This window comes from Paramisgurnus dabryanus, chromosome 7 (genome assembly GCF_030506205.2).
Source record: "Paramisgurnus dabryanus chromosome 7, PD_genome_1.1, whole genome shotgun sequence".
Lineage (NCBI taxonomy): Eukaryota > Metazoa > Chordata > Actinopteri > Cypriniformes > Cobitidae > Paramisgurnus > Paramisgurnus dabryanus.
Genome location: NC_133343.1, coordinates 2,093,927 through 2,120,704, shown reverse-complemented (window position 1 = coordinate 2,120,704; position 26,778 = coordinate 2,093,927). Strand labels below are relative to the sequence as shown.

At 37.8% G+C, this 26,778-nt stretch overlaps 1 protein-coding gene across 5 annotated transcripts in view; it reads right to left on the bottom strand.

Annotated features, from left to right (window-relative positions):
- Positions 1-26,778, bottom strand: part of pbx1b (pre-B-cell leukemia homeobox 1b) — a 78,966-nt gene that overhangs the window by 37,485 nt on the left and 14,703 nt on the right. The window lies entirely within an intron of this gene.

Genomic DNA, 26,778 nt, shown 5'->3' with positions numbered 1-26,778 from the left:
TCAAGTGTAGCCTCGAGAGCTTCTTCTAATATCTCAATGGCCTTAATAAACTCTTTAAAAACCAAAATAAACAAATTTATAAAATCCAATCTTTATGTAATTCTTTGGAATAACAAACACAGATGAAATAACATATTAAGAAAGTTAACTGGGTTGTTTTTAGTCTGCAACCAATGCTTGAAATTCACCTGCTGGGATTTTACAACCCAAGAACAAAAACCCTCACCAGCCAAGACTGTGACCTTTCAAGTCCAACACAGAGACTGCATAACAGAAGCTGGTCTTTTATTGTACAAAACACACACACACACACACACACACACACACACACACTTTGCTCTCTGCAGAATTCCGGAATGGTCGGAACGCCAGCAGAAGTCTCCGATCATGCCAGCAGTGACTGAGGTCGAGCAAATCTATCTCATTTCATTTGAGTCTGCTGCTCTTCTGGCACATAAATAATGCATCAGTGGGAGGCGTGTGGCAGTGGCGCTGCAGTCTCTCTCTCTCTCTCTCTCTGCAGGGAGCATCGCATCTCCCTATGCGACCCCCCCTCCGCCCCTTCCCGTTACACCGCACCCGATTAATTACACACTTTAATGAGCTGCATTATTAATGGGGCTCTTACTTGGCAGTTTAAGGAAACGCAGCCGAGCGCTCAGCGCTTCGAGTTTCTACTTCTCATTAAAACATCACACGAGGCTTGTGGGACGACCGCGGCCTCCTCTAACACAACATCCACAGGATTAACAACACTTATGGATACAAAGATGAACTTCTTTTTAAACCATGGAAATTTCTTGAGACCAGTGACCAAAGCCAAAGGACAGTCACATCCTAAAAAAAATTATATTCCACTTTAACAATGCAAAATTTTAGGGATCATTTATTTATCACAAATGGTCTAAGATTAATGACACATCAAAGATTTAGAGAGTTAGAGGTTGGCAAAAATAATCTATTTTTTGTCCTTTCCCTTTAGAAATGGTTCCTATATGCCAATTCTGCATTTTTCTTTTGTGTGTGGCTGTTTATGGTTGCCAGATATAAATGAAATCTCTAAATTTTGATCTGCATAATTTGTATATCTTGACTATTTTATGTCACTTTTTTAAGATGTAAAATAAATTTTTGATTTCCCCAGAGTATGTATGAGAAGTTTTAGGTCAAAATACTACATAAATAATTTATGATAACATGTTAAAATGGCCACTCTGTAGGTTTGAGCAAAAATGTGCCGTTTTTGGGTGTGTCCTTTAAAATGCAAATGAGCTGATGAAATGCAAACACTGATCACCATAATAGTGGTTTGTTCAAATTGAAACTCAATTATGCGGTCAATAATTTTCTATCCTTCTCTCTATCGCTGCACTAAATGGCAGTGCCATGGTTGGATGGTGCAGATTAAGGGGCGGTATTATTATAATAAGATCCCCTTCTGACATCACAATGGGAGCCAAATTCAATTGACCTATTTTTCACGTGCTTGCAGAGAATAGTTTACCAAATCCAAGTTACTGGGTTGATCTTTTTCATATTTTCTAGGTTAATAGCATTCAAAATATGGGTGGACCGATTTTTGGCACTGATATTAATCATTTTTTTAGATTATCGATTTGATCTGTAATAATTGGTATCTGCATCCCCCTCATTAAAACACATATTGTTTAACCCCCTAAGTTAAAACTCAGCTCACACAAACAGACTTTTCAAAAGACAGCCAGACTGACATTGGATCTGGATTTTCCTGGGAATTACATAGTAGAAAAAATAAAGATGAAATTTGTTCCATGTGGTCCACGCAAGCTCAAGCAGTTTAATTACTGCCTTCTTTGAGAATTTATTTAAAACACGCCCACAATACAACATTACAGATGTAAAACTGAGAACTTGAAACAAATGTGATAAAAGTACAGCAAGCTGCTCCGAGACATCGGCATACCAACTCTTGGATTGAGGTATTGTTGCTCATATTTGGAGGTACATAAATATCTTTTTCTTTGTGTTTGCCAGCGAAGCTTCATCTGTTTGGTACCGTCTCTCCGAGATGAGTTTCACAGCTGCAGAAAGAGACCGAATGAGAAACCAAGAGCACATATTCCCACGGGTCCTCCACGCGGTTTATTTTTTTCGGGAGACGGGCGGTGCGACTTTCCTCCTGCCATTCAGAGACGTGTAATACAACACATCAAAATATGTCACCTTCCGTTAACACAGAAACCTCAACGTGAACAGGAGATACTTTACAATGACCAGAAATACCAACCAAACACTTTAATACGGATTAACAAGAATTGTGCGTTTCCTTACAAATAAAAGCCAAAAAATGTGAGTTTGCTAGGCTGTGTAATGTTTTTTGTATGTTTTTTTTTCCCCGTTTTGCATATGCATTTAAATTATAGGTGCCTTTCATGACACTCGACACAGACTGACATTGTCCCGAGTCATATCTATAAAGACACTTTGGGAAGACGGCTTAAGGTTTTAATCTGCTTAAGGTGTCCTCTTTGTCTCGGGACCTCTGACCCGTGCTCATCCAGTCTAATATTCAATTCATCTGCTCTCTGATGGTCCAGTCGAACGGTCGTGATCTTTCACTTCAGCTCAGCTCTTTCATTTCTTATGTGTTGATTGACAACAGGAGTTCCCCGTGACCTACATTTGCATCTGCTCTGTGACCCAGATAGTGGCCATGTAATGAACGTCCAACTCCTCCTTATCTCGGTCTCACGTGTGCTAAAGTCCTCCTGATGGAGTTGTCCCCAGGGCCTGTGCTGTCTGGGGTCTGGGCAGAAATATTCCCAGACAAGATGGGGGGGTCACGCATTACTATTCATGGGCTTGAGATGATGGACCCGATCCCCCGTAATTCATCATTCACAGACAAAACACATACGCGCACATTCTCACCTGCTTTTGTCCCATGCACTCGGGTGTTTGAAGTGTCATATAATGGATTTTCCTTGATGTTTTGAAAACATTGTGCCTTGCAAAATGATTTACTCTATGGGTTTGAGTTTAAGTCATTTTCTACGCTGGAGTTTCTGAGAAAATCTGCAGAATTAATTTTTAAACGCTAAAACATAAAAGTGTGCTATTCACTTATTTATAGAAGACACTGGGAATGTAACATTTCAAAATGCAAACTATGCATGAAATCAGTCTTGCATAGCCAGCGTCTGAAGTCACATACATGGCAAGAGTATATCTATAAGGTTGCAAAGGTCAGGAATTTTGAAAATATTCCAAGTTGGAAACTTAAGGAAATTATTTGTAATACTATATTATTTGTCATTTTTACAAACTGCATCACATACAAATATTAACTTCCTCAACATCTGACTCATCTTTATCTGTGTGCCACAATTCCCATATATTCCTGTTAATATATCCATGGAAAATATCCAAAATTCCAAGAGTATGACTAAAGTTTGTCTATTATACATCTGAAGCATCTAGAGGACAGTAGTGGCCAAAAGTGATGTTCGGGGGGAGTTTAGATTATTAAACCATCCAAATAGGAGGTGTATGATACAAAATGGACAAAAAAATCAAATGTTTAAAACCAAATTACAGCATTTCATGGAATATGGGTTTTGTTCAAACATATAGAAAAACAAACATTTTAAAAGGAAATAAGGCATACATTGACTATAATTGTATCAGTTATCCAAAGACATGACCATAATTTTTTGCCAAGCCTCCTAAATCCTTCTTCATGAGTTTTTAATACATCTTTAATAATAAATTTGAATAAAAGCGAAGCCATCAAGGCCCGGACTGTATGTCTAGAACAGGCGTGCCACACAAATCCTGAAAAGTGAAGCCAAAACATGTTGTTCGCCCCTGGTGGCTGCCTGCGGTATAGGTCATAAACTCCACCCCCTTTGTAAACGTGAGCCAAACTTAAAAATCAAACTACACAAAAACATTTGATAGTTTCTGTTTTAGGTTATTATATATCATGTTAATGTACTTAAGTGTTTAAGTTAGTTATTAGATGACATTAAAAAGGGGTGTGAAGACTCAATTTGTCTAAATGTTATTGAGCCAAACAGGAAAATGGGCGGGGCCTTGATACCCTGGCTCCACCTCACGATTACTATTTCGCAGAAACGATCCCAAACGAGGCATAAGGATCTATCATTTCAACAAGAAAAATAAAAAATATGCACTTTTAAACCACAACTTCTCGTCTAGGTCTGGTCGTGATGCGCCAGCGTCAACATTTTGGATGACATGGTGGTGAGTAAATTATCTGGATTTTTTTTAAGAAAATTGACTATTCCTTCCACGCTTATATAAAAAATATGTAATAAATAAATAAATAAAAAAATTTATGCTATTAATAGAATGCGCTTTGCCGGGCAACTCACAGACCCTGTGTGGGCAACCTGGTGCCCGCGGGCACCATGTTGGAAACCACTGGTCTAGACTATATCTAAAGTATACCTGAAGTATGTAGAGTTTATCTAGTGTGTGTCGAGTATGTTTAGAGCATCACAAGTAAATGTGGAACAAATCTAGAGTATATCTAAATTACACCTTAAGTATATAAAGGGCATAACGAGTACACCTAGACTAGTATAGAGCATATATACTGTAGAGAAGGGGTCTCCAACCTTTTTTTGAGCAAGGGCTACGTCAATGGATAAAACAATCTGGAGGGTTACTTTTTGATATAGTCTACTCAAAACTTTTTCTTTTTTGATTTTGATATGTTTTATCATTGTTTAAAATGTTACATACGTAGCCAAGCTAATTTAAAATATGTAATATATAAATATATCAATTGACACTATTAATAGAATGAGCTTTGGCGGGCAACTCACAGACTCTGTGCGTTCTACCTGGTGCCCGCGGGCATGGTGCCCGGTTGGAGACCGGATCTTTGGTTGTGATTTCTGGTTTAACAGGCACCGCTCTTAAAAGTGTCCACGCTGTTTTATATTATTAAATCCATCGAGCTCAAGTGCAGCATGCTAATAACATCCCTGAAGCTTTTGTATTAGTCTAAGAAACTTTACTGCGCTGTGTAGTAACCGACTTCAGCTGTCTCTGAAGAATTCCTCCCGCGTTCTGCAGCTACCGACTGAATGATAAAATCACTCTGCCCTAGATGCTGTAGCCCTCATGAGACTCTCTCTCTTTCTTTCTCTCTCTCTCTCTCTCTCTCTCTCTCTCTCCCTCTGTGAATGTGTAATTGTAATTTATGAAGTAGCAGCAGGCACCGAATGTCTATGTGTGCATTTCATATATATAAAAATACAGATGCATCTATGCATCTTCCAGCGTGTTGTTCTCCTTCAGCAGAAGCGTGTGATGTTTGTAGAAAAGTAACACAGCGTCTGCACTGAAGGAAAGTTCCAGGAAAAACTGACAGTCCTTGTACAGCTGAAACAATGGAGAGAAGACACCATGGAGAAAAAAAATCAAAAATTCTGAAAGAAAAACACAGTATGGATTCACTCAGAAGAATACGAGCGGCTGACAGAGGATGAACGCGTGCGCACACACACACACACACACGTGCCGACAGATTTTATTCCTCCATTCTGACAGGAATAATCTTATGCTAATGCTCATGGCCTGTATTTAGCCTTAAGTACACCGCATGCAGGAGGGCAATTTTTCCAAAGCAGAAATTCTTCCACAGTAGAAAAACTGAGCATGGATGGAATTGAGTGGCATCTTTGACGTGCGGTAATTTACAGCATGCATGATAATTTAACCTTTTACAAAAAGATGCCAATTTATAGCGAAATGAGACATTTGTGTCATTATGTCAGAAAGAAAAATAATCTTAAAGCAATGTACATTTACAGGCAGCCAACTACACCTGTATATACCTCGCAAGCAATAGCCATCATCTTTTTACTGTCTATGTTGTTAACTATACCAATCTAGTCTTGCTGTGAATAACCCACTTCTAGTCAAAATAAACTTGAATGTTGTTTTTGACTTGTCAGATGTCTCATTTTCTAACAGTGATTACTACAAGGTCATTTATTGATTTTATTTCATTTATTTTTGAGCTACGGTTAGACGTATACAAAATTTTCATTGACAGCCCAGCCTAGACATCTGGGCTGTGTTTGAATGACTATTAGTCTTTTAAATAGCTTGTTATACCGTAAGAAGGGAAAGGATTACAGTTTAACAAGTGCAAAGGCTGTTCACATTATAAACATAATTATCAAAAATATAGTTAAAAAAAATTGCTTCATATTAACTCTTTCCGTGCCATTGATGAGTTATTTGGTCAATTAAGAAAAAACATTTGCATAAAAAATTTTGTTTTTGAAGATTTTTTATGTTAATCTGCAATACTACGATTATCCACTAGATAAATGGGCGCACTTACCTTTATGAAAAACTGAAGCCAAAAAATTATTTACTAATTTAAAACTCCATGTTTGTTTTGATAATTGTTCTGAATCTGATCTCTAACAAAATTCCTTAAAAAAAAAAAATGCAATTATTTCAGCTTTTTGCTAAAAAAAATTATTTTTAAAGAAAAATACCCATATTTGAATGTTTATAAACAGAGAAAAAATATAGATAGGATGAAAGTTTTTTCCGTTTTCTTTGTTTATTGTTTGTTTGAAAGCAGAGGGTCAGTTCTTTCATTTGATATATTTGTATGTTTATATATTTTTAGAAGAAAATTTTCCTGGAAGGCATTTTGTGAAACTTTTGTGAATAGCACAAAAAAATGCTGGCAGACATCTTTTTAAAAAATGGCTGGCGGGCAATGAGTTCCAGAAACATGAATCACAGTACATATACATATATGACATGAAATTTAGCACGGCACATTTAAAGGCGGCACATTTTTTTCAGAAGTTTTGTTTTATTTGGGTAAACTATTCTGTTAAAGCCACACTGTAAAAAATACTTTGCTGCCTTAAAATTTTTTGTTGAATCAACTCGGATTTACAAGTCATTTCAACTTACAATTATTTATCATGACTACAGATGAGTTGTTATAACTACGGGTGAGTTGTTTAAGTTGACTTTTCTCAACTATATTTTATGAGTTGTGACAACTCATTTCTGTTGACATGACTTGTAAATCTGAGTTGATTTAACAAAACATTTTAAGGCAGCAAAGTATTTTTTACAGTGCACAATATGTAAAATTTGCTATAAAATATCCAAAAACCACTTGCACAGTGTGATATATTTAATGCAGTTGTGTACGTACATTATCTAAAAAGTTTCCAAGGATTTGTAAATTCAGGAAAATTCCTTATAAAATAATGGCTCATCCTTGTCTCCCTTGTAATTGTCACCCTTTTAGTGACTTAAAAGTGCAGTGTGTAATTTTTAGAAGGATCTCTTGACAGAAATGTAAAATAATATACAAAACTATATTATCATGGGTGTATAAAGACTTTTTATAATGAACAGTTATGTTTTTATTACCTTAGAATGAGACGTTTTTATCTTCATACACAGAGGGTCCCCTTACGTGGAAGTCAGCATTTTGTGACGCCATGTTTCCACAGAAGCCCTTAATAAACAAACGTTTTTACGATATAAGTTGTCTCCGACGATAACATGTTTTTTCGGTGGCGGCTACCATAGCTTCTCAATGCGTTTTAAAAGCGAGGGGTGTGCAGTGGACTGAACAGTTGGTGCAATTCACAACCTCACCACTAGATGATGCTAAAATGTACACACTGCACCTTTAATATCCACGCTATACACAGTTTCTGGTTGTAGAAACTATGGCAACACGAGTGGACATATGCAGAAGTTGTGCCTTGCAGCTAATTCATTACAATGGCATAATACAATGTGATCAAACATACAAACATGAATTCATGACCTCATCTGGGAACATGATTAGTGAATTCCATACGTTTCCGGATCTCCCACCGTTCCACTTTCCCTCATAAAATCATTAAGCTTCGCCTTTGTTATTGTTTTGAAAATGCGACCTCTAGTGGTAAAAATCCTACATATTGTGGCTTTAAATTATTATGAATAGCTCGTAGCCAACAATCGCTTTAAAGGAACTCCCCCGATACTACAAGCATCTCTACTCTATAACAGCCAACATCAAATCTAATTTTAAAAATAACGACAAAACAAAACAAAAATCAGATTTTCCTCCAAAAATTCCCTCTGTGCCTTATAACATCTACACTAAAGACAATGCGAGACTCAGCATTGACAGGAGCTTAACAAAACACTTGCTTGTTCGCTTTTAAAGGTGACTGGATTTCCATAAAAACAAAAGAGCTGGAGAATAAACGCTTTAATGACGGCACCGGGGCCTTTGGGTTTGTCGCATTGTCCCCATGAAGCCGGGAAAGGCAGATGTAGAAATTGATTGCTCTTACCGGGGGAATGAAGGGGGGGTAGAGCGAGCTTTCTAAAAATAAAGCATCCCAACAGCGTGCATTGTGTGTGTGTGTGTGTGTGTGTGTCTGCTCTACAGTATCAGCGAATGTGATAAAGTCACTAGCAGTGTCTTATCGTCCGCTGAGAGGAAATATGCCTCCACCAGATTAGAGTTCAACACTTTGCCAAGGTTATAAACAGCCGGTTATCTGCCACCCAAACACACAAATCCACACTCTATCAGCACCCAAACATACGGGCCACACACGCGCAGCCTGCGACGGACGCATACATAATCAAACAACGCTCAAGTGAATCGGTTTATTCAGTGCTAAAATAAAAGGCGCACCTCGTTCTCTTTACCTCATAGGAATGGATCTGTGGTTCTGGCAGCGCTAAAAGAGCCCGATATCTATTCTGTGTCCCTCAATGGCTCATTCTTCCGGTCCCATCTCATTTGGCAGCTTTGTCACTTGTTTGTGTTGATCTGCATGGCAAATGAGATGAGCCCTCCACCAATGTGTTTAATGGAGACAAAGAGCTGTGATCGAGGAACGGTGTGAAAGAAGCCTGACATATACACAAACACACACCATCAACACAAACGCGCAAAGTGACACTCGCATGCGCCGGCTAATCAATAACAACATAAACATCCGCAGACGAGAGCTTTTCACTTTAAATGAAACGATGTTGGCATTGGTAGACATAGATGCAAACAAATGCAGTTCAATTGCAAACACCTCACTGCTGCATGTTTGTGTAAGTGCAACTGCATGGCTGCCATGTGTATGTGTCGCATTTATATTGCATTCATTTGACGCCGGGGCTGTGCAATTAATCGTTTTTAAATTTAAATTTCACAAAAACAAGATAATCAAGGTAAAACAATTATTGTGCGATTAAAATATAAATTGCGTGCTTTTGGACCGATGTGTTTGTCAGGCACTTTGAAGGCACCACTGCTTTGACCCGTTTAGCCAATTGCAATACTTAAACAAAAAAGTTAAACAAATGCATGTTTTCAAACTCACAAAGTAAACCGTGCCCATAAATGTGCACCAAAATAATTGTGATTATGATTTTTCCCATAATCCAGCATAATTATTCACAAGCTAATTAACAAGAATTAACCTGTCTTAGCAGTCTCTCTGTGTCCTGTATCTCATGGCAATTTACAAGGTGGCTATTCGTATTAATTGATACAACCATATTCGTACATTTCTATACGATTTGCCTTGACCCGTGTGACCTTGGGGTTAGGAGTGGGGTTTTGTTATTGTTTTTATGATAACTGTACATTTTAATAATCACTATTGTACGAATTAGATAACTCGTAAAATATGTACGAATTGATTGATTATTCGTAGCTTATTATCATCCAGTTACCGCAAACCACCCCAAAGTTACATACCATAATATGATCACGCACGATATCGCAATATACATTGCAACACCAATTGTATATAAAATCAACTCTTTCACCGCAATTGACGAGTTATTTAATAAAATAAGATAAAATTTTCCTTTCCAATGACGCTTTCCTGACGAGTTTTTACGGCAATCTGTAATTCCGCTATTATCCACTAGATGCCGCAATTTACCCAGTTTACAAAAAACTGAAGCAAAAACTAATTTTTAACTCTGTGTATGTTTTGATAATCATTATGAATCTGATCTTTTACAAAATTCCTTTACAAAAATCCTATTATTTCAGCTTTTTGCTTAAAATTTGGTATTTTTGAAGAAACCTACCCATATTTGAGAGATGATAAAAAATATCAAATGAAGATAGGATGAAATGTTTTCTTCCTATTATGTTTGTTTGTTTGTTTGTAAGCAGAGGGTCTGTTCCTTCATTTGATAATTGTGTATGTTTATTTTTTAGAAGAACATTTTCCTAAAAGGCATTTTGTGAAACTTTTGTAAAAATCACAAAAAATGCTGGTGTGCAACTTTTTTGGCGGGGAATGAGTTAAAACAAAAATAGTAATAATAATCAAATACCTTTTTGCAATTGAGTGAATTAATTAAAAGTAGCAGCTGATCGTGATACGAAACGACGAATGATATTGCGTTAACATTTTGAGTCATACCGCCCGACACTTGTGCTTGCATGTTGTCACCAGCATCAGTTTCAACATCAGGGTGTTGTGTTTTGACTCCAGGGATCTCTGATGAGACGTCTTTGAGCAGCGCTGAGGTGACCTTGCTCCTTGTGTGCTAGATTCCTACAGCGTTCTGTTCTGCAAGCTTCAACAGTGATGATAAAAATGGCTTTTCCCTCCAGATTAATGACACGGGGGGAACAGACCGCTGGCTACCGTCAGTACAGAAGAAACACAGGTGCCAGAAGTCCTTCAGCAATTTATATCATGAAGCCGTACCGACACCGTCAACAGAAGACAATCTCTGAGAAAGAGAGATGTGACGGTACTAAACACACAATGAGTAACACGGACCACGTTTTGACCTGGTTTCAAACCAGTTTGACATTTATTGTGGCGCTTTTGCCTGGAAAGATTCAAAGCTGTATTCTTGAGCTTTGGTTGAATAAAAGCTCATTATTTCACCGAGTTCAAAGCGAATGCTGAAGTCTGTTCACACTCGTGTAATGATAAGAAGAAAAGACGGAGAGATGCTCTGATAGACGAGCACAGAACTACAGCTCGGGCGTTAATGAGTCTAGGGTTAAAAGAAAAACATCTCCATCCTCTCGTCTGCCTGCTATACCGCCAGGCTGGGTGTGAAGTGAATAGCTCTGCCTTCATAAAACATTCAGGTGTTATTGACTTCCTGGTTTGCTTTCTCCTGCACAGTTTTACCTCCCCGACTGCTCTCACATTCGACTGAAACTCCATCCAACAGCAAACACTTAATGAGACTGAGGATGAGGAGAGCATCATCCTCCACCTACAGCACAGTACAGGAGGCCGATTTGTCGAAATGCTAGTGTTTAGTAGAGCTGCAAGAAAATGTTTGGGATATGGCAAATTAAAATATTGCAATAACTAAATGATGTCGATACTGAAAAAAAGAGTTATGCTTGATTAAAGCTTTAGGTCGGTACAGAGAAACTGGTACAATGAAGTGATGTGGCACATGTATGTTGGTTAAAACACATTTTTAAATTTTGTATATATTTTATTGATTAATTGTTTAATTTAAACTAACATAAAGCATTACCATGTATTGTATATCAAGATATTTAGCAAGTTATTGCACATATCGGGCCCGTTTGAGATTTTGGAGGTATGATAACAAAAATTCCATGGTTTCACGATGTTGCAGTATTGCCATTGCAACACTAAAATGTGTTATTTTTAAATGTCTGCATATACAAACAACAACTTTTCAACTGAACACAATAAAGGATTCCAGGTAAAAATATTCTTTAAAAATATATATATATATATATATATATATTATTTAATCAGGGTTCCCACACCTTAGTTAACTTCAAATTCAAGGACCTTTCAAAGACTTTTCAGGTGCAACACCCTCAAATTCAAGGACTAAATGTGGGGACACATTTCAAGTGAGAGCAAGGTAACATCGTGTTACTTTTTAAGATACATTGTTACAGTTCCCTTTTGAGGGAACTCGTGCTGCGTCACTGCGGTGACACTTTGGGGACGCCTCCAGGGGTAAGTGCGTCTGAATGTGTATATCAAATTCAACCAATGGTGAGGCTTAACCACAAAGACAGGGTGACGCGGGAGCCAGGAAGTATATCGCTATCTGAAATATTGCCAAAGACGGCCTTACAGGGACGCAGGAAGTATGGCAAAGGAGACGCAGCGTCCCGTTCCCTTCTCAGGGAACAACAGTTACATACGTAACCCGAGACGTTTTCATGTGTCAAACACAATTAAACATTTTGGTATGAATCAACATTCGCATACAGAAGCATTTAAAGCTAAAAGTTTAGCACGTGTGCTTAAAAAGTCTAGAATTTTTATGATATTATCCTACACTACACAGGGAATAATATGGATTTTTTTCCCCAGAAAACTTCTTGCATAAAATAGATTCAAGCACTTTCAATGACCTGTATCTATGTATGTATATTTTCAAAAACTTCCCAGGGCCTTGAATTTTTTCCCAAGATTCACAAACTTTCAAGGATTTCAAGGACCCGTGGGAATGTGTTTTTCTTGACTGAACATCTTGGATGAAATGAGGGTGAGTAAATTATCAGATTTTTTTTTTAAATAAGTGGAAAATTCCTTTAAATGGATGCCAGAAAGCACCGCCCAGCTGAAATATGGCCTCTGATGGGACACGTAAGTATTTGCATCATCACCAGCCTTTAAAAAAAACCCTCTCCATCACCAATAAAGACTTAAACCAGCAGACTGTTGACTAAAAAAAGACTTAAAGATGTAACAATTGGACATTCAATCCATTATTACACTAACAGAAAAACTATAAAGAATTTATGATTATTTATGTTCCTCCTTTATGTTAGAGAGTCTTGTTCAATAAAGTTTAAGCTGTCACCACAGGGCCATAAAATGGACACAGCACAATGCTCTGTCCCTGTAAAATGCACCAATAAAGCCTTTTCTTCTTGACTCTACGATAAAATGCACTTTGAAATGGTCGTCCTAGGAGTAATTGATGTCTTTATTGTCATGATTATCCATCTCAAGGGTCTGGTTATGCTTTTACCATCCAGACCAGAGCCTGTGACCCGCACGTAACGGAGAAATTCACTCCTGTCCTGCTGTTCACTGTCCATTTAGAGGACCGTTTTGCTTCAACAGTGTCTACATTCCGACAGAGATCTCAAACTGTGATGTGATTATTTAGAGACAATTAGGCATTTGGCTCATATAAATGATGTGAAAACAATCTCACAGTGTAACAGGTTTAAACACAGCAGGATTCTTCAATCTCATATCAGACTACATACAGCATTTATGCCACAAAACCCCATTCACACAGCACAAAAAGTCACATAAAAATGCCAGCGTGCCTTCTGTGTGAACGCAAACACGTCCCGTACTTGATACTGGGATCGCTTCGGTGAAGGGGACCTAGTAACATAGCTGTAACATTTACAGAACGCATCCTTTGTGAACAAAAAGTGCCATAGTGAGGACGAGCGTGTCACTGCAACAAGAAGTTATCGTTCAGCTATTTGACACAGGGATTTTAAATGCATATTAACTAGGGCATAACAACTGATCGCAACTAATCGTTTGCAAAATAAAAGTTTTTGTTTACATCATATATGTGTGTTTATTGTGTATAATAATTAGGTGCATATATAAATACAAACATGCATGTGTATATTTAAGAAATATTAACATGTGTATATACATTTTTATATTTATATATAATTGATATTATATATAAATGTGAATACTTAATCTATACACTTTTTTTCTAAAAAATATATACATACCAGTGATGCCCGGGTTGATCTAAAATGAGTGGGTGCCTGCGTTCACCCGCGGCTACGAGTCATCCAAAAATATTTTTTATGATATTCAGGTCGCGGTCGGTCGGGTCGTTTGAAATAAATATGCCAATTAACTATTTTAAACAATTAAAAAAATGCGGGCCAGGAAGCGGGTCAGGTACAATTTTTTTTTGCGGTCCGAGTTGCAGGCGGGTTAGTTGAAAACGTCGGTCGGGTGCAGGTTGTTTATACATTGACCCGCACATCACTGATACATGCATGTGTGTTTTTTTATATATACATAATTGTTATACACAATACACAGACATATATGATGTAAACAAAAACTTTCATTCTGCAAACGATTAGTTGCGATTAGTTGTTATGCAGCCCTTATATTATTATTTATAACAAAACTGCAAACTTGAATAAGGTAGAGATAAGGGAGAAACTCACTCCCTGATCGCCAGCCTAATATAACTACACCTCACGCACTTGTTTACGAACGAATCAGAAAAATGAAAAAAGGTCACATTACAGTACAAAATAAAAATATATATTATTTAAATTATTACTATATTATAAAAAATATTATTTAAAGTATTTTCTTATTTTCCGCTTCAAATGTGCTTAACCTTTATGAAAATAAGCACTATGGTCAGAATGCAAATACTATTAACTGTCCATAACCAGGCCTTATGCCATATATAGATTTTATTTATTTTTTAATTCTTCAGTAGTGATTCTGAAGAAAATTATAGAAATAATTCAAAAATGCTGAATTTTTATGAATCTGTGCTGACATAATTTGGTTCATTAACTCTTTCCTCGCTATTGACGAGTTAACTCGTCAATTAGTTAACTCGTCAATTAAGAGAAAACGCTTCCCTGCCAATGACAAGTTTTTCCGACAATCCATATTTCCACTATTATCCACAAGGTGGCACAACTTATAAAACACAGGAGCAACCCCTGATGTCATACAGTACAAACTACATGTATGTTTTGCTCATCGCTCTGAATCTGATCTCTAACAAAAGTCCTTCACAAAAAAACCTATTCGAGAGGTAATAAAAGAGAACAAGTGAAGGTAGGATGAAACATTTATTTATTTATTTGAAAGCAGAGGGTCATATATTGTTTATATATTTAAAGAAGAACATTTTCTGGGAGGCTTAACGTTTTGTAAAATCTTAAGAAATGCTGGCGCTGGCTTTCAACTTAAAAAAAATTGCTGGCAGGGAAAGAGTTAACTTTGAAAATACTTAAAAAGCAGTCCGACCATCACAATGTGGAAAATCGTCACAAATTTCTGGACGAGACATCAATGAGAGATGAAGTATTTAATGAAGTCATAGCAGATGTCTATGTGTTACTCTTGTTTTCCTCTCTGTCAATGATCCGACTGTAGATTTGTGTACAGATATCAGACATTATATCACTGCCTCCTGCTCACAGACTGACGGAATATTGACTGCACGCCGAGTAATGCAAAATCTATTTGAATTCAGCGATTAAACATTAAAATCTGTCAGATCTCAGATCAGCTGTGGCAACAGGCCATAAGAAGAGAGCAACTATTGAGTGTCATTTTAATAGTTTTTAGCCGTTTCTTTCGCTGGGAATAACACTACTCAATACTGAACCCAAACCGTGGTGTCTCAAAAACTGCTGATATTTATGTTGACATGTATTAATGTCAAATGTGAAATTACCAGTAGAACGGGTTTACCAAAACATTAACCAATCCTCTTCTTAAAAATTTACCATGGTATCCACTACCATCAAAATAACATCAATATAAAGGACAGATCAGATCCAATATTATTGTATTTTACTGTAGTAACTGCAGTAATAATAGATCTACTAAAATTGTATGTGTGCTGAGCCAAAGACAAAAAATGAATGAAAAGTTATGCATTTTATATTCATGAAACCTAATTACTAAACTTATGATCAAAAATATACTGACAGATGTTTTAAGTTTAGTTTTAAGGCTTTGAAAGGATATCTCATATGAGAGTAACCGTGGCAACCTGGCCTTTAAACCATGTTGCATGTCTTACAAAATGTTTCGTTTCATTCCTTCATTCCCGGTAGAAGCTATTCTGACAGGAACAATGTGTACCATGGTAAATTGTTGTGTCAGGGATGTAAAATGTATCAGACTTTGTTTTCTTTCAACCTCAAGGCCTGAAATGCAAAAGCGTTGTGAGTCAACTCCATAGCAAATGTTTTAAATAAAGAGGCATTTGGTTTTAATGAGAGGAAAAACTCAAGACCCCACACATTAATCAAAGAGCACATATGAAACAAATGCATCCCTCATATGACACACAGTCACATATCTAACGCAGTGACAGAAAACTATAGTACAACCCCCAATTCATCTTAACGTCTGAAATATTAAACCCACATGCACCAAAATCTTTGAATATTTACAACAGATACAAAGCTGGATTTACTAAAACCATTAGCGTATGGCCTTTAGAAAGCGGTTTTGAGCGCTGCAGTCACAGATCATACACTTCTTCCATCCTGCAGTTTTGAGCCGCTTTTAGGATCGTCTTTGGTCTGCCCTTGATTTGAGTAAAGTCAGAAGAGCTGAAGGGGGTTTGGGTACATTCAGCCCCTCTCCTGCATAGAAAAAGCCTCCGACAGAAAGATTGAAGGAAACAGACTTTAATAATTGAGTGAAAGGCTACAGGCAAGACCTGTCGGAGGGGTAGTAACTTTAAAAGATGGATGCCTCCAGAGAGAGAGAGAGAGAGAGAGAGAGAGAGAGAGAGAGAGAGAGAGAGAGAGAGAGAGAGAGAGAGAGAGAGAGAGAGAGAGAGAGAGAGAGAGAGAGAAAGAAAGAAAGAAAGAGAGAGAAGGAAAAGACTGCTTTACATAACATGGGCGTCTATTCAAACTTCACATGAACTTTAAACCTGGAAAGTCATCACGAAACAAGGTATTTTTGAGTGAAATGGGATATCCATTTTATAAAAGTTACGTTTTTTCATGTATTGTACATTCATTGAAGTCAGTGCTACATGCCAAAATGGAGACAGGTGATTGAAGGGGAGGGGCTTAAAATAAGAGAGCTAGATGACATCAGCCAACTAGAAACATTGTTTCAGAAGCGGAGCTTAAGTTATTACATTTGATTAATCTGATTAACAATGCACATAGGACCAAAGCAGTGTTTTTTTTTTGGGGGGGGGGGTTGGTGGTCCTGAATCTCCTATAAGCTTTGAGGGACCCCCACTATAAAGCACAAATATAAAATGGGGGGTCCCCGGGTTTTTAATAAAATTAAAATACTACATACATTTAAAAAATTCTCATGTTGCGCTGTCACAAAGCGATATTTTCCATTATTTGTTCCAATTTCGCAATAAACTAATCCAAAAGATTTTTTGTCTGAAATAAATGTAAAATCTCAAGTGCGCCTATTATTTCCCACTAATCTGAGGGGTAAAATGGTTAGGGTTTGAGTTAAGGGTAAGTTGGGGTTTCTTTGATTAAAACATTGATCCAGGATCACGTCTTACTTTGTGAAATCATGGCGCCCCCAACAATGATGGGGGGCTTGACTAGGGGACATAAATCTTTGAATATCTTTTGAAAATGTTTTTGGTAAAAGAGTCTCGGCTTTCTGTTTTTAGTATTATTTTTCTTTAGATATTTCAGGCAATAATCGGTATCATCGATAAAAGCAATTTTTTCAAACTATCAGCTATCAGTCGATAGTCATGGCCAATATATCTTATCAAAAAAGTACAGGAAAATGCCATGAATTTGAGTTAGATGTATAGAAAATGTAAAAAAAAAACACTCGTTTTAAAGGGGACATATCATTAAAATCTGACTTTTTCCATTTTTAAGTGCTATAATTAGGTCCCCAGTGCTTCTATCAACCTAGAAAATGTAAAAAGAAAAGATCAACCCAGTTACTTAGTTTTGGTAAACCATTCTCTGCAAGCATGTGGGAAAAAAGCTAATTGAAATTTATCTCCCCCTGTGATGTCAGAAGGGGATAATACCGCCCCTTAGTCTGCACTATCCAACCAGGACACTTCCATTTAGTACAGAGATCAGCTCATTTGCATTTTAAAGGACACACCCAAAAACGACATTAACATACTATAATAAATTATCAATGGGGTATTTTAAGCTAGAACTTCACATACGTACTCTGGGGACACCAAAGATTTATTTGACATCTTAAAAAAGTCTTGTGAAATGTCCACTTTAATATTCAATATTAAATGGTCATTACATAAAAATTAAATCTTGAGGATTTTGTTAATGCAATTTATCGGTAGATATCGGTTTAGTATTGGTAGATATCAGTCTAAATAATAGGCTACCGGAATTGGTGGAAAAACGTAATATTGTTGCATCTCTATTATTTTCTATAATAATGATAATGCATTTGCACTAGGGGTTTCAAACTAGACCAGACTTTGTAAAGACAGTCACAAGTCTTAAATAACCTGGTCTATATTCATTTAAATGAAAGAAAGCACACAAGGATGAATAGCTATATCTGGCGCTGGTGTAACCTCTGACTCAGATGTGCTGTGTTCTACCAGCCCTGTCATTACCGCTCAGACTTAAATTATTGATCGCGAGCGTTCATCAGCAACACAGTCACGTCCCACAGCTCCTGTTCCAGCCCCAATACAGCCACTGAAATAATTAGGAGGATTTCTCATTAGGGCAGAATGAGAAAAGACGAGAGAGAGAGAGATGCAGAGCCGGAGGCGAGCCGCGAGTGTTAAATATCTCCCTCTGAGAGTTCACGGCGCTCCGATCAAATCCACTGAAAGCGGCGCGGAGATGACGGGCCTTCTCGTCCAAACCCACGACACAGATAACAGGAATAAAACATCAATACTGAGCCAGAGAGAAAAAGCTTCAGACATCGAGATGTCACGCTGCTCGGCCAAATTAATAAAGAACCGATAAACCGATATTTATCAGTATTAGTTTACTTAAAGACACCGCTTTGGATAAAAGCATCCGATAAATGAAAATGACACCATCCGTCTGGCTCTCGCAAAGCTATAAGGCATTTTTTGTTAAAGGTCCCTATCATCTGACAGATATTATTGAGATGGACGTCATGAGAAATCACACCTGTCTTAGAGTCTTGTGCTGTCAAAGAAGATGGGAGAGGCCTGGTTACCAGACAAGCTTATACAAACCTAAAAATGCATATAAAAATAATCCCTTTAGTTTATTCTGGATACTTTCTCTGCTGAACAGCAGGTTTAGGCCACACCCCCTCATTACTTGAAGAGGTTCATTATGCAAATGATGTTGCTGGAGTCGTATCAAGGAGAAGCACGCGCTCTCTTATCGTTTCCAGCGCCGGGTCTTTCCTCTCCCAGATCACTCATACAGAATCATGGCCTAATAGCATCCCATTACCATAATTGCCAACACAACTAGCGTTGCGTGTCCCATCGCCTCTGAGCCGCAGTGCAACGCTCGCATATGCGACCAGAGCGTTTCAACACTCACATCAAGGCCACCGGCGTGATGTTTTCGAGCGGTTTGTTTAGGAAAGACCCTGAGAGGCACACGCCAGCGCTTTATATTCTGCTGAGAAGCTAACAACAGTCTCATTACTTTTCAGTTATTATCTAATTAAAATAAATCATGCATCCTATGCGGCTAATCTCTCTCAATATGCAAATCCGTTCAGTGATATTTAGATATTGTTTATTAATGCTCCATATTTATTGTTTGCTTCACAATCACCACGGCTACATGAAGGTAAGGTTTGTGTCTTGCTTTACTAAAGCTTTAAATAGCAAAATCAAAATCTTTCAATAAACTACCAAATCGCTTAGAATTGTGGGATATAATAGAAAGCATAAATCATCTACAATGCTAGTATTTTTATTTATAGGAATTGAGTTGCACCTAGACACATCTATGCCATCCTCAAAAATGTATTTTTGTGGACAAAATGATGCACAAACATTGAGATGACACGAGATGTAAAGCAGTGTTTCTCTCGTTTCAGACGGTCTGTATTATAACACAGGGATCTCTCTAGATCTTTAAGCCCCGCCCATCAACATCGCCGAACACACACAGATATACACACATACTGATATACACACTCCCATAGGAGACACACAGCTCTGATGAATTGATTGACACCATTTCCCATCTGCCAGTGCTGTCTGAGACACACAGAGAGAGAGAGAGATTTGAGAAAGAGGGAATATTTCTGTTTTATTTCTGAGAAACACACACACACACGGTCCTGCCAAGACCCAACAGCATATTTTCTGCCAGCGTTTCAGATTTCTACTTGCCCCGACTTTATTTCCATTGACCCTGATGCAAAAATGCACTGATTTGTTTGCAAAATAAATAATTTTGATTAAAGATGTTAAATCCATCCCAAAAGACGTATATGCATATCTTTATGAGGAGAAAAATCTAAGATACATTAATAATATAAATGTGACCCTGGAACACAAAACGGGTAAATTGAGATTTATATATCATCTGAAAGCTGAATAAATAAGCTTTCTATTGATGTATGGTTTGTTAGGACAGGACAATATTTGGCCAAGATCTGGAATTTAAGGGTGCAAAAAAATCTAAATATTGAGAAAATCACCTTCAAAGTTGTCCAAATGAAGCCTTAGCAACACATATTAATAATAATAATTATATATATACAGTAAGAAATGCACAAAATATCTTCATTGATCATGATCTTAATATCCTAATGATTTGTGGCATAAAAGAAAAATTGATAATTTTGGCCGTATTTAATATTGCATGTTTAAAGTGACTCAATTCCCTCATGTGGCACAGATGGGATATGACCCACCAACGTGTAAGCGCATAGATTCCGGTATTCTTCAGTCGGTTTCAGGCTTCATTTATATGTGGAAATAAATCGGATATGAATCTGATACATGCATTCACGCAATCTATGCGGACAGATTGGATATGTCCATCTCAAGACGTGTTGTGCGTCATTGAAAATGCGATGCTGGCAAATTACGTCAACTCAGGTGGACACCACCTGTGATCACATGACTCTTCTTAACAGGGCAATGGACGACGACAGAACCACTTAGTGGAGTAAAGTTAAAGTTTTATGTCTTGTTTCGGAACTAAAGCTCTATAATCTTGTATAATCATTTTGTCTGTGTCTATTGCCTATCGCGACATTTTACTTTCTCTGTGGTTTAAGCGGTTCTGGGTCAGTATGTTGTCTACCTTGAATTGTTTTTCCAAGTGTTTAGTGTAAATGGAGATATCAGATTCGAGTCGCTTTTAAAATGTGATGTAAGTGGGTCGTCAAAAAAAAAATCGGATACAGGAAGGACTGTCACAATGATTAAATAATCGTCTCATAGCAATAGTTTGCGAAAATTTCAGATCACCGCAATGATTGCACATCTCTCTAAAAACACAAGGGGGAGACACTTTATTGTGTTTATTTCTTATTGAGAATTTTCAGTTTTTGAAAGATATATTCATGAAATAATTACTTTTAAATATGTGTTATGTTTATTAATATTTACTGCCAGGTAAACCTTGCGAAAAAAATTTATTTAAATAATCACAAAAATTTGTGAAAATTATTTCACGAACAAACAAAAATAAAGAGAATTAAATGCCAAAGCAATAAAACAGGCATAATCGTCATAATCGTCACAATTTATCGTTTACTTATGATTGTTTTTATGGTCCAGGGTCACAAAGACATTTACACTGGTAATTTAGTTTAATGAATTTTATAGCAAGCATCTCAGTTTACAATATGATACAACATGCAATTTCGACCTTTTATTTTTTTTGTCATATGAAGGTCACATTGAAACAATCTTGGAAATTATCCTAAAATATAAATAAAATCTATTTTTTTTTTTTTCAAAAGATAGTGTCCTTGTTTATGAATAAGACAACAGTGTCATTAAGCTTGAGATGAAATATTAGACGTGATTAGTTAAGACAAAGAAAAACATTATTTCCCTTTTTTAGTCTTTTAACTCACTTTAAATCATGCTTTTATTATGTAAATATAATTGAATTGAATAAAATTACTTGTTATATCACATCAACATAATTTTCCGTACAGAACGACTTCAAGAAACTGGAAATGTAATATAAACCAAAATGTAAGAATTCTGCTGTGATCCGTGTGTATCTACTGTTTGACACGATTAATACACAAATTAAATAGCTTAAAAAGTCTCTAAAAGTCAACAGGCCAAAAGTGAAGAAGCAGCCTGATTACTCTTTAAAATACCAAAAAAATGTGTTTGACTTTACACATCTGGATATGTCGGGTTATAGTGCTGGTCTCCATCCATTGTTAAATGATTCCTGGCATCTTTAATAGGGAATATACACAAATATCTTTTAGTTCAATTCAGTATAATACTTCAGCTTTGTTTAAAAAAAGTCATGCATACTGATATGGGGGGTTAAGGAATAAGATTTTGCACTGAAAAAATACAAAGCATACAAAGCGACTTATCCGTAAATTTGCCCCTCGTGACAACTCAATCCAATGCCCTCAATAACCATCTCTAGATTCATCCCAGCAAAGAAATCATTAGACGTGCGCGACAATCAACATCTCCAGGCCGCTAACACCATCAATCTGACGGCTTCCTTCAAACACCACCACAATTTCCAGCCTAGCAACCACACGCTCTTGATTATTGACCGCAATGTTGAAGCGACTCACAGCCACCCACATGCTCTCTCGCTCTCTCTCTCTCTCTCTTTTCTTCAGCAGTTTTAATTTGACACCCTGAGTCAGGGTAACGAGGTGAGGAGAGCCGAGCCGCAGTGGAATTCATTAACCGCGCCACTGCAGGGTCTTCTCTACCGCGTTAATGACACGCCAGGCTGCCGAGGACCGAGACAGAGCAGACACCAGATGAAATAAACATGAACCCTGTCAGCAGTGAAGGTTTGGGCTAAAGGGACAGCGAGCTCAGGGTCTGAAGACCTCCAGCCCCCGAAAGATCACAGCAGACGCCCGCAGGACCCCCGAGCCGCATGTTATTACAGACTGATGAAAACAGAGGCTGCGGATGGAAATGCGACGGGCGGCGTGACAGTATACACGCTGTGGATATTTTGGTGAGGCTATTATTGGCCAGGACTGTCTTTGCACATGAAACATTTATATTTACACATAAGAGTGATGAAGAGTGCAAACAGTACAGCACAAACTTGTTCAAGGTGTAATGATGAGTTTATAGTTCCTATACATCAAATTATGTGGCGACACTGGCATTAAAATAGATTTTACCACAGCTAAATAAAGATATTGTATAGTGTAAAAGACAGCAATTTTAAAACTAGTCTTTTTTTTTTTTTATAAAAATTATTCGACTTCCACTGTGTTGATTTTTAGCGTCATCTAGCGGTGAGACTGTGAATTGCAACCAACGGCTTCAGTCCACAGCTCACCCCTTCCTTTCGAAATGCATAGAGAAACTACGGTAGCCGCCATAGGACAAACACGTCATCGTCTGAGACAACGGAGTGTTGAAATGCGCTCTATAGATGCTCTACAGTTTGTCAGTTTAGGGCTACCTTAGAAACAAAAAACGCCTCATTCGAAGTAAATAAATTCATTATGGTTCATTATGTAAGGTCTTTATACACCACTAATAATATATCTCATTAATTTCTATGTGACTCTAGTCTGGGTTTCCCCAGCGCAAATTTATTCACGCTGCAAGTCTAGCATGGAAACCATGGCCCAAATTTGCGCCTGAAATAGGGAACCAATCACTGAACGGGGATGGGGCAGCAAGACGATGACGACGTCTATGCGACACACCGATTGGCTATGAGCTACGTACTGACGCATTTGAGAGACACTCGTAGCACCCAATAAACGGCATAGAGAACCAATCACAGAACAAGGACGGGGCAGCAAGACGATTACTGATTGGCTATGAGCTGCATACTGACGCATTTGATAGACATTTGCAGAGCCCAATAAACGACTCTAGGCATTCGTAAACCACACCTTAAATACGATAAAATGAACATGTGGTTCCCAGACTAGTCTGGTGTTAGCCAGGCTAATGTGACCCATGTTAAAGTCTCACAATCTGATGATGAGATTAGGAGGATTGAAGTTTGATTTCACATTGATTTCAATCTTTGACATGACCTTAGTCAATATTAAGGCTGCACAATATTGACGAAAAATCCAATTTGTAATAACTTGCTAAATTGTTTAATAAACAATATGCACTTTATATAATGCTTTAAAAGGTGCAATGTGGGACTTTATGGCGCATTTACACTGCGTAGTACCCCACGGTTTGGGTCGGGTCAGCTTACTTTTGGAGGCTTTTCCACTGGGTGCAGTACGTAGTACCCAATACTTTTTTTAGTACCACCCCGGTTGGGGTTCCAAGCGACCAGAGCTGATACCAAAACGTCACACAAAAACACTGTAGATCACTGATTGGTCTGAGAGAATCGTCACTACCAGCGTCATCGCTATCATGTAAAAGATTAGCTTTACCTTCGTGCTAGCCTGCGCTGTCTGGTGTCATCTGTGCTTTGTTGTAAGTTCCCATTCCCAAACTCCCTTTTAGCGATGAAAAACATCCAGAGGTTGAGAATCAGGAACACCATAACGGTTTTTTTCAAGATTTGCAGTTTGTGGCGGCACATTCGCGACGCGCACGTCCACGTATATGCTTAAATACAACTTAAATGAGGCTCAACGGTGTTTGTACAGAAACTGTAATGTGAGTTAGAAAAGCTACGGTAGCCGCCACAGGACAAACAAGTCATTGTCTGAGACAACGGAGTGATAAAATGCCCTATAGAGAAGTTTGTCCATTTAGGGCTCCTGTAGTAACATGGTGGCGACTTCCATGTAAGGGGACCCGCGGTGTATGTAGATAAAAACGGCTCATTCAACTAATAATATAGTTATGTAGATTATATTGCATTTCTGTCAAGAGATCCTCCTTAAAGTTACACAATACACCTTAAACCAATCATTTTCTTGAGTTTTATGGTAAAATTTTGTTATTTATCTTCTCCACTACAACCGTTTTGTGCAACAGAAAGATTCAGTGGGTGTTTATTGAACCAAATACCCTCACAAAGAATCGTTTAGTAGAAATTAATAAACCGATTCATACTGTGATGTAAGATTTTAGTGGTTCCCCATGTAAGATAGCGCTACAACACATTCAGAACCGAAAGAATTCATCACTTTATGTCGCTGGCAATCCAACAACATCTACATACACGTCTGCAATTAAATGATTAACGTCAAAGTGCCTGCGTTCAGGGCTCGCCGGTAATGTGCCTGACGGAATATATGAAGTACACAGGCATCTCTGTCTGCTTCACTACAGATCAACTGAAATGCCAACGCAAAGAGCATGCATACGGGAAACAGAAATGTGTGTGTTGGCGGCAATGAGAAAGAGAGAGAGAGAGAGAGAGAGAGAGAGAGAGAGAGAGAGAGAGAGAGAGAGAGAGAGAGAGAGAGAGAGACGACTCCCTCCAGCTCACATAACTTATGCCAGTCAAAACAGCAGGATTGATGTACAAAATTTAACTGGTAAAGTGACAAGTTAAACTTCTCTTAACCAGTCCTCTTCTGTTTACATGCATGAAGAAATGCATTCAAGTGTTCAGTGATTCCAGATCAAAATGTGGATTTAATGGAATGAAATTGAGGCAATATCGAAATTATAATGTATAACTATCAGTTAGTGATTTCCAGTGTTTAGTTTGGATTAGAAAACAAACATGCAAGGAGTGAAAACGTATAAAACAATACATTTTTTGTGTACATCCACGTGAGATTTTTCAAATGAAAAAGCTGCTGGTCTCGTCCTCCTTGTAGCCTGCTAGCTGTCAACGGCACCACATCCCTTAAAACAACAATCCGACATCCCCGACATAGAGGCGTGAGCTATATGACGTACCTCGTGCGGGTCGGGACTGCGGTGACCCTCTTTCCGAACGTCTAGTCTTCAAATTCTGAAAAACCGGCCTTGACAGTCATCTGCCAGGAAAACTAAACAACGATTCAGATCGGAGGTGAATTCGAGACCCTGCGGATGACGCGGGGTGTTAGCATATCTGACAGACCGCTGACAAATTTAAACAGGGATCCAGAGACCTGGAGAGTACCTAACTATACACCAGCCGTGAGATCAAGCGTATTCCCAACAGCACGAGCTCTGACATTTAGAAGAAGATCTCCAACCATCTCATTCTCATTCCTAATAAATCAAGAGTCGGCGCTTGATTTATTAGGCAAAAAGTCATATTGGCAAAAAGTCATCTTGGAAAGCGAGTGTCGTACTGTGGGTCAGTCACTTCCACGCATGTTTGGCTTGGCCGCTTCACCGGCTCTGCGTGTTTCAACTACAATTTTGGATTCGCATAGCAATTAAGACGTTGTGAATAAACTTCCGCCCCTATATTGAAGAAATAAACATACAGGAGAGTGACGAGACAACGGTGCGAGTCTCTTTATCCGACCGCACCAAAGAAAGTGACAAATTGGCCTAGTTTTGCATTTAATTAATCACAGCAGTCTGACAGCTACCTGAGCTGAGCTTGACTTCATCATTACTGTCGCCTATGTGTGTGTCGGAGACGTTTGTGGTGAAAGGAGATTGTATTTATTAACTCGTACCTCGCACTATTCAGCAATTCACCTGGACCACTTCAGAATAAACAAGGAGCTGCCTGATTGGTTCACTTCAGACAATTAAAAAACAGGGATTTACTAAAGGTTGGGATTAGGAATGCATAACGATTAATCGCGATTAATCTATAGCAGAATAAAAGTTTTTGTTTACATCATATATGTGTGTGAACTGTGTATAATAACGCTGTATAGATAAATGTACCCACATGCATGTACATAATTATTATACACAATACACACACATATGATGTACACAAAAACTTTTATTTTGCTATCGATTAATCGCGATTAATCGTTATGCATTCCTAGTTGGGATTGC